This window comes from Ceratotherium simum, chromosome 20 (genome assembly GCF_057802395.1).
Source record: "Ceratotherium simum simum isolate JZ-2026a chromosome 20, ASM5780239v1, whole genome shotgun sequence".
Lineage (NCBI taxonomy): Eukaryota > Metazoa > Chordata > Mammalia > Perissodactyla > Rhinocerotidae > Ceratotherium > Ceratotherium simum.
Genome location: NC_141919.1, coordinates 34,737,840 through 34,746,098, shown reverse-complemented (window position 1 = coordinate 34,746,098; position 8,259 = coordinate 34,737,840). Strand labels below are relative to the sequence as shown.

The 8,259-nt window shown below is 43.3% G+C and overlaps 1 non-coding gene across 1 annotated transcript; it reads left to right on the top strand.

Annotated features, from left to right (window-relative positions):
- The first annotated feature begins 6,447 nt into the window (after positions 1–6,447).
- TRNAH-GUG (transfer RNA histidin (anticodon GUG)) lies at positions 6,448–6,519 on the top strand. Its single transcript has one exon. It is a non-coding gene; the product is annotated as a tRNA-His (tRNA).
- The last annotated feature ends 1,740 nt before the right edge of the window (positions 6,520–8,259 follow it).

The window sequence follows — 8,259 nt, the reverse complement described above, 5'->3', positions numbered from 1 at the left end:
ATAGAATGAGGAGTAAGATATAGGTTACTCCTTTGCAGAGATTTATGGTCACGGCTTTCCCCCAACCCCATTCCAACTGTGGCCAGTACCTCATACGTGTGAGAGCTCAGTCTCTTGGAAAGCAAACTTGTCATCAACACTGTAATAAAAAGATCTAGATAAAGAGTAGGCCCAACTGGTGAGCCAAGTGCCTTGATCATTCTATACATAAGGGCTTTGAGGAATGACTCCTGGCTCCCCCATGTCTCAACCACCCCTTCGTCCTCTAACTCCCACCTCAAACCTCATCTCCTCCTGTGCCCACACCTACCTCCTGACTAAACTGGCTCCAATATTGGTTCCTTTGGAGAAGAAGGGACAACATGTCAGCCTGAAACTAGGGCAAACAGTCTCTACTTCAGGGACCCTCTTGATTCCTATGCTGTTTCTGCCTCTCTACTTATTCTTACCATGTGTCCCAGTCACGTCCCTATCTCTGGGATTGGAACCACCTGTCCAGACTCTGAGGCGTTCTTCCCTCTGGCACCCAAGTAGCCATTGGCCCTGATGCCACCTCTCATCATAAACAGAGCCCAGTCAGTACACCTCTGGCCACCTCTGGGTCCTGGCATATGCCTGGTCTTCTGGCACCTCATCCTGCCCTGAAGCTCAGAGCAACTCTCTCCCATGTCTGGTTTGACCAAAATATAGCTAATGCTTATTAAGCACTTACCATGTACCAGGCACTTTTTTAACAGTGCATTGCATGTTTATTTAATCCTCACAACAACTCTATAAAGTGGATATTATTATTATCCCGTTTTTATGAAGGAAACTTAAGTACAGAGATTAAATCATTTGTCCAGAGCTATCAGCCCCAGAACCCCATAGCCTATACTGAAACTTCTTTAAGAAAAGTAGCTCCATGGTGGTTGGTTAGAACCCTCGTGGCCATAAACCCAGAATGCTAAGTGGTTCCCGTCCTGCCAACACTTCTCTTTCTTAAACCTCAATTTCCTCATGTGATGGGAAGAGAAAATGTGGTCATGGAGCATTCGCTGCTCTCGAAGGCAATCCTGCTCTCCACCCACCTTCCACAGGGGATCCCTTAGCCACCACTTTTCCTGTATGCAGAGCCCTAATTCTCTGCCGCCCCAGGCCTTCAGCTATTCCCGGGGCTCCGAGTTATTGCATATTATCATTAATGCATCAACTTCCCTCATAAGGTTGCCAAATAGAGGCCTGGCCCGCCAGATCGTAAAGGTTAGGCCCACGTATTCCAGAGGGCTGTGTTAGATGAGGAATTCTATTAGAAAGCTTTGCATCTGGAGTTTTCTAATGGTGCCTTCAGGCAAAAAAAATTAAAATTAAAGCAACAACCAACAACCTCTCCCCTGCCCCCCCCCCCCCCCCCCCCCCCGCCATTCCAGCTTTCCCCACAGCGAGATTTCTGACTTGGTTAAATAGAATTCATTAATAAGCAAGGGGAAAAAACACTCCAGGCAGTTTATTCTTGAAAATGTAAACTGTTAAAACATTTTGTGGTCATAAGCATTCTGAAAATAATGCATTTTCTCTAGTGTTTTGGGATTTCTCAGAATCAAAGATTTTCCAAGACACGCAGGAAACATTATGGAGATGGTCAAATCTAAGACCATTTAGCTTTCAGCATTCTTTATGGTGAAGGTGACTTGCTTGAAAGTTTGAAATCTGGAGCTACCATTTACTTGGACTTCCTCTGCTCTCAGCTACCTTATTTTTCCCCCTAAAAGAATTCCCGGGGGGTGTATGAGCAATGCTTGGTTCCCTTACGTGGACCAAATTCCCTTACGCGTACCAAATTTGTCCAGCTTTTCCCTCCCTCCCTCCTTCCTCTCACTCTTCCCCTCCCCCTCCCTCTCTTTCTCTCTCTCTCTCTCTCTCTCTCTCTCTCTCTCTCTCTCCCTCTCCTTCTCTCTCTCTCTCTCTCACACACACACACACACACACACACACACACACACACACACACACCCTCTGCTTACTGGAGTGGGAATGAGGTTCTAGAAAGAACCCAAGATAGAAGTGGTTTTAAGGTCCCTATGAGGTCATAGCTGGCTGGGCCCTGACTGCAAACAGGACTCTGGGAGGAGGGGACAGAGGAGCCTTCTTTGCAGGGGGGTTCCCAACCTGTCTTTGTCTGAAAACTGGGCACCCAGCCAGCCACAACCCAGCGGATTGCCGCTCTTGGCCTCCAGCCCAGTGATGGATCTGACTGTCATTTCCCTACCCCCAGTGAGGCAGGAGGCAAACTGAGAAGAGGGATGAGGAGGAGAAAAGAGAGCTTGGTCTGGGAAAAGAGGTAGGAGTGGCGACACTGGGGTAGGACTCAGCTGGGGAGGCGGGGGCCTCAACCAGTCCCAGGGCCCTCTTGTCAGCCCCTGCTCCCCTGTTGGAATCCATTACAAAAAATCAGAGAAAGTAATGACTCCATCAGAAGGACAATCTTGTAGTCAGCCAGCAAGGGGGTAGGCAGGAAGGCTGTTGCTCCATCTCTTCTAACAATGAGATGCTGGTGAGCAGCAATCACCTTTTTAAAGACTTCCTGAAAAGGGAAGTCCACAATCTTCTTCCAGAATGAATTCCATAGCTAAATGCCCCCCAGAAGCAAGAAATTCTTCTTTACACCCAAATAAATCTAGAGACCAACCCCTATGTATTTAAAATATGTTGCCATGGGCAGGGAAATAAGGCTGACAGCATTTAGATGCTGACAAAAGGATAGCTTCTGTGAACTTAAGGATGGCTATGACAGCCACAGGACTCACCTGTTTTGACTGAGTTTTCTTTCCTTCAAAATTTTTACATTTGGCTATTATATGTGAATGAATTTCTCTAGACTAAATTTATGGCACATCAGAGATGTAAAGAATCTGAGAGCTCATCTAGTTCAATTCCCCTTACGTTATTGATGAGGAAATAGAGACTCAGAGAGGTCTAGTGACCCCAAGGTCACCCAGGAAGAAGGGTTGGAGAAAGGACTTGAATCCAGACAAAGCAGGCTGCTGCATTCTCTCTCTCTCTCCCTCTCTCTCTCTCTCTCTCTCTCTCTCTCTCTATCTCCCTCTCCCCTCTCTTCTCTGTCCCCCCAGCCAGTGCCATACCTTTGTGCGTTTCTCTACTTCAACCTAATTTGAAAACTTTAAGCAATATATGTCTATACGTATTCCTTTCCATGACACCAACTCACATATTGTACCTGTTCATTCATTTGTTATTTGTCTGTACCTCTCTCACTAGACTGTAAATTGCATGAAATCATGATACATCTCTCTTGTTCTCCACTGAATCCTTAAGATCCAGAAAAATGACCATACTAGAGGAGGTCCCCAAGAACTATTTGTGAGTGATAAATAAGTGAAAGAGTGATAATAACATCAGTGTTGACATAGTCAAGTCAGAGAAAAATAATACTCAGGTGGCAGATTGCAAGAAGTTGGAAATGCCATCAGAAACCATGTTTTGATTCCATCAATTTTCACCTTTGAAGTGGGTTATAGGTATTGTTGCTTGTGGAAGAATTCCGAATGTATATCCCCAAGAAGACAGTGAATGGGCAGGAGAAAATTCTGGTAGTTGTTCAAAAGCCCATTCCACTTTAATAGGCAAGAATATGTCAGAGTCTATCCACAAGATGACTGACATCATCAGCTAAAGGAGAGAAACCCAGACAGACACCAAAGAAGAGCCTCACCTGGTGAACCCTGCTCAGAAGCTGGGCCTCTCTCCAGTGTTCAGAGTTTTGCTCCCTAGTCATGTCTGCCTTTAGGCATACAGCCTTCCAGATTTCTCCAAGCCAGGGTTTCCCACTAGAGATACAGATGGAAGTCATTAGGGCTGTTCACCTAAGATTTCCAACTTGCCTTCCAGGCACATGGCCAAGTGCACTTCCTGGTACTTTTGTAGCAGGGTGGAGCCATGTGACCTGTTCTAGCCAATGAGCTGTGAGTAGAGCTTTTAGTTGTAGCTGTGAATAGAGCTTTAGTTGCAAACACTCCAGCGCTCTCTTTCCATTTACAAAGCAATGAGCAGTGTTCATGGTAGTAGTTGTTCTCTTAGCCTGGGTCCCTGAGTGAGCAGACACAGAGCAAGGCCCTGCAGCGAACATGGAGTACAAGCAAGAGAAAAACCTTCCTTATTCTAAGACGCTAAGATCTGGGTGTTGTCACGTAGCATAACCTAGCCTGACAGATACAATATGTGGGGTAAATTAAGGGGGTAAAATGACTGTGGCATTGTATCGTGTTGAATCACAGGATTCATTACTGTGAAGAGAAATTATTCTCTCTTCAGATCTCTTTCAGTTATTCGGATGAGTCAAGGAGAAGCCTCAACCAGAGGCTAATATGTCTCTAACAGCTTGCCTACTGTTCCTCAATTTCCCTTCTTTTTTTTTCTGTGAGGAAGATCGGCCCTGAGCTAACATCTATGCCAATCCTCCTCTTTTTGCTGAGGAAGACCGACTCTGAGCTAACATCTATTGCCAATCCTCCTCCTTTTTTATCCCCCAAAGCCCCAGTAGATAGTTGTATGTCATAGTTGCATATCCTTCTAGTTGCTGTATGTGGGACGCTGCCTCAGCATGGCTGGAGAAGCGGTGCATCGGTGTGCGCCTGGGATCCGAACTCTGGCTGCCAGTAGCGGAGTGCGCGCACTTAACCGCTAAGCCACGGGGCCAGCCCCTCAATTTCCCTTTTTAGCAGAGAGCAGAACGTGGGCTCAGGGCTCAGAGTATGTGACTAGAGTTTAATTATATTGTTTTGTTTTTATGGAATGTGATACTGTGTTTTTTAAATATATGGAATGTTATAAAATTTCCTTCAAAACATATTTATTTAAACAATAATGATATAACTAATATTTCTACAGTGCTTACTATGTGACGGGCCTATTTTCAGATTTTGGCATGTAACATCCTACTGAGTCCTCACAATAATCGTGTGACGTCAGTACTAGTATTATCTCCACTTTACAGATGAGAAAAGAGGCACAGAGGTTGAGCAAGCAGCTCAAGCTCTCCCAGTTAGGGAGTGACAGAGCCAAAATTAGAATCTAGATGGCCTGTTTCCACAATTTGTACTATGTGAGTGGACTTCTTAGAAATGTTTCCCTTATTGTTAACTTGGTACATGCCCATAGCAAAAATTATGGATGAGCACACAAATGACGGTACTTGGAGAAACGGCCCTTACCCGACCAGGAGCTTTGCTTTGCCCCCTTGTCACCGTGACCTCTTACCAGATTCACCCACCTTCCTGTTCAGGCCAGAACTTGTTTCCTGCACGGAATGTATAATGCTCAGGAACTCAGAGCAATAGTCTTCCATGTAACCATGGAAGGAAAATGGATTTGTGAGAGTTTGAAGGAAGATAGAAGGGGCTATAGATGATCAAAGGTGAGGGAGAAAGCAACCATTTGTGTTTCAAGCTTTCATCTTCAGAAATATCCTCCTTCTAGAAGCACTGGAGCTATTAGTACCCATCGAAGATGGATTAGTTTCTTGCCACCCCCTACACCATGCCAGCTAGCCCCAGCTGCTCCTGGGTCCTCTCTGTCAGAAGGTTTAAAGGAGACACCCGATAACCATCCATTGATTAGAAATAGGTTTTTCTGTGTGTTTTCTTTTGAGGTTTTCAGCCCTTGAAATATCTTGTGCAGACTACTTTAATTTTTATAACTACTGTAATTTTTATAAACAGAAATTCATTAAAAATTTCCCCTTGAAACTTATTTAGCATGGAACACTCCAGTTTCTTTGTATGGTGGGTTGCTAATGTTATTGGGAAGATTTTTTTTTTTATTTTGAGATTATTGTGGCTTTAAGACCTATATATTCTAGGGGAAAAAATAGCTTTAGGGGTCAATGGATTTGAAAGGGGGCCTTTCCTCAGTCAGGTATACTCACTCTGGCTCCCTCTAATAGAAGAAGCAAGCCTTTCTGATTCTACCGAGTCCTCAGGCCATTTTGTTCTTGCCATATTCTTTATGGCTGTGCTGCCTAAGCACATGGAAATCAGACTATTAGTGGAGACACCACAAAAGAGGCTCAGAGTCATATGTCATTCAATGCAACATGATTGGTGGAGTCGGTTGGGGGTGGGAAATCTATATTCATTATTGGTTACAAGTAGGAAGCATGAGTCACCAGAATAGTTTCTCTTAGTTGTTTGATTACCATTTCCTGGACAATGCATCCCCGTGAATCTCACCTAATTCAATTTTCCCAATCAGCCAAGAGGACAATATTGGTTTCCTATTCAGGCATTTTGTCGTTGTTCCTCTAAATAATTAGAGATTACCGAAATACTGCTCGTCTTTCCCAACGTTAAGAAAGTGTACATATTTAGGCAATAGATGGCAGTGTTTCCACAAATTTTAATATTGCAATAGCTCTTAAAGGAAGCTGAGTGCTCAGCTGTCCTGTAGCTCGCCGTGATCGTATAGTGGTTAGTACTCTGCGTTGTGGCCGCAGCAACCTCGGTTCGAATCCGAGTCACGGCAGAAGGGGAGAAGGCTTTTGGAAAAGACCAACGCTGGTCCCAAGCTGTACTCCATCCAAACAACATTTTGCAACCAGACATACAATAATGAAAATCAATAAAACAGAAACTACTACAAATATTTTAAACTTTAGAGAGACGACATAGGCAGAGTGGCTTTGTTAATGCACTAACCCTGTTGCAAGTGTGTTGTGTGTGGGTTTTTTTATTTGCATTGACGGATAATATGATAAAACTGGAGTGTAGTGGGCATGTAATTATTATTAATTACAACTACTTAAGCTTTGCTTTGAGCAGGCTCGTCAAGTCTGCTTGCTTTTGAGCCTTGCCAGGGCTGTACAGTAATAACAACCCTGAATTATTTGAAAGATGTCAGCGGTAGATGTGGAAATCCTGTTTAACCAGGCATGAATTGTTGTTAGGAGGTTTTTTTCAGGATGACAGAGAGAAAATGAACTGTCCCTTATCAGTAATTGCAGGAAACATTTTGTTTCTATGATATGAACTGGCTGTAATTTAACTTTCCTGCATCATTGGATAATGTAAGAAGCCAGTTGTTGCTCAAAACAAAATTCTCTGAAGTGGGCATTTGGGTCTGATAAAGGGCATATTACAAGTAGACTTAAGCAATAAATAATATCCATATATGGTGAAACTTTTTTAATGACATTTTCCAAAAGACTGGGGTTTGTATTGTAAATGGTAAATGTTGAATTAATGTGGGTAACAGGGCTTTAATAGGCCTTTCTCCAGGACTTAAAAACATGAAAAATACAGCCTGAAAATGTCAAATATAAGTATATTATAATGAGGTTTACTGCTCTAAAATTATAGCCCACCGTGTTTTAAACAAGGGATCCCTAGAAGGAGCTTTTTAATGCCTCTAGCCCCTGTTTCACAGATGGCAAAAACTCATGTTTGTTATTTATGTAATACTAAAAAAATTTCCAAAAAAATGTTCTGAGGGTAGGCACAGAATCTATTATGTTCTTTCAGAGTCAATGAATTCTTAGAAATAATAGTCTGGCAAAACTGCAATAAATATCACTCTTCTCTTCCAAAAAATGAGCAGTTTCTGTTTGATTATGGACCCCAAAAGATTGGCTTCAGAATGTCATGAAGTAAAAAAAGGTGTTTATTGTTTCCTCTAAGACTCACTTTCAATACCATTTTCCACTCTGAGGTCTCTTCTTCCTTTGGCTTATTTCCTAATCCCCCCCCCCACCACCACCACCACATTCCTCACAAATTCTACCTCCCCTTCTCCAAGGGGCCTAGCCTAGCCTCTGCCTCAAGCCTTCGAGGTCTTCTCAGCTGGCTGGTACTAATAATGCTTCTAAGAAGGCAGCTGAATTGTAATTGCTCTTTAATTAAAAACAGCTTACAGAATAAGCCCATCCAAGGCTATTTATATTTTATTAGGAGACTGAAAATGCAATGAATTCACCATTTTGAGGAGGGCGATTGTGTCAGTCAGAACTCAGTGGTTGCAAGTGACAGAAACACAACATGTCCTGATTTAATGAGAGGCGTGTACCCAGGCGTGAGTACAAGGGGGCTTCAGAAACCATTGGAACCGGGATGTTAAAGATGATCAGGACACACTCTCTCCATCTCATCCTACACTTGTTTCTGAAAGTTACCTTTATTCTCTCAAACTAACTTCTATGTGAAACATGGCAGCCAGCAGCAATCCCTGCTCTTTATATCTTACAGCTTTGCTGCCCACAGGAGAGGTCCT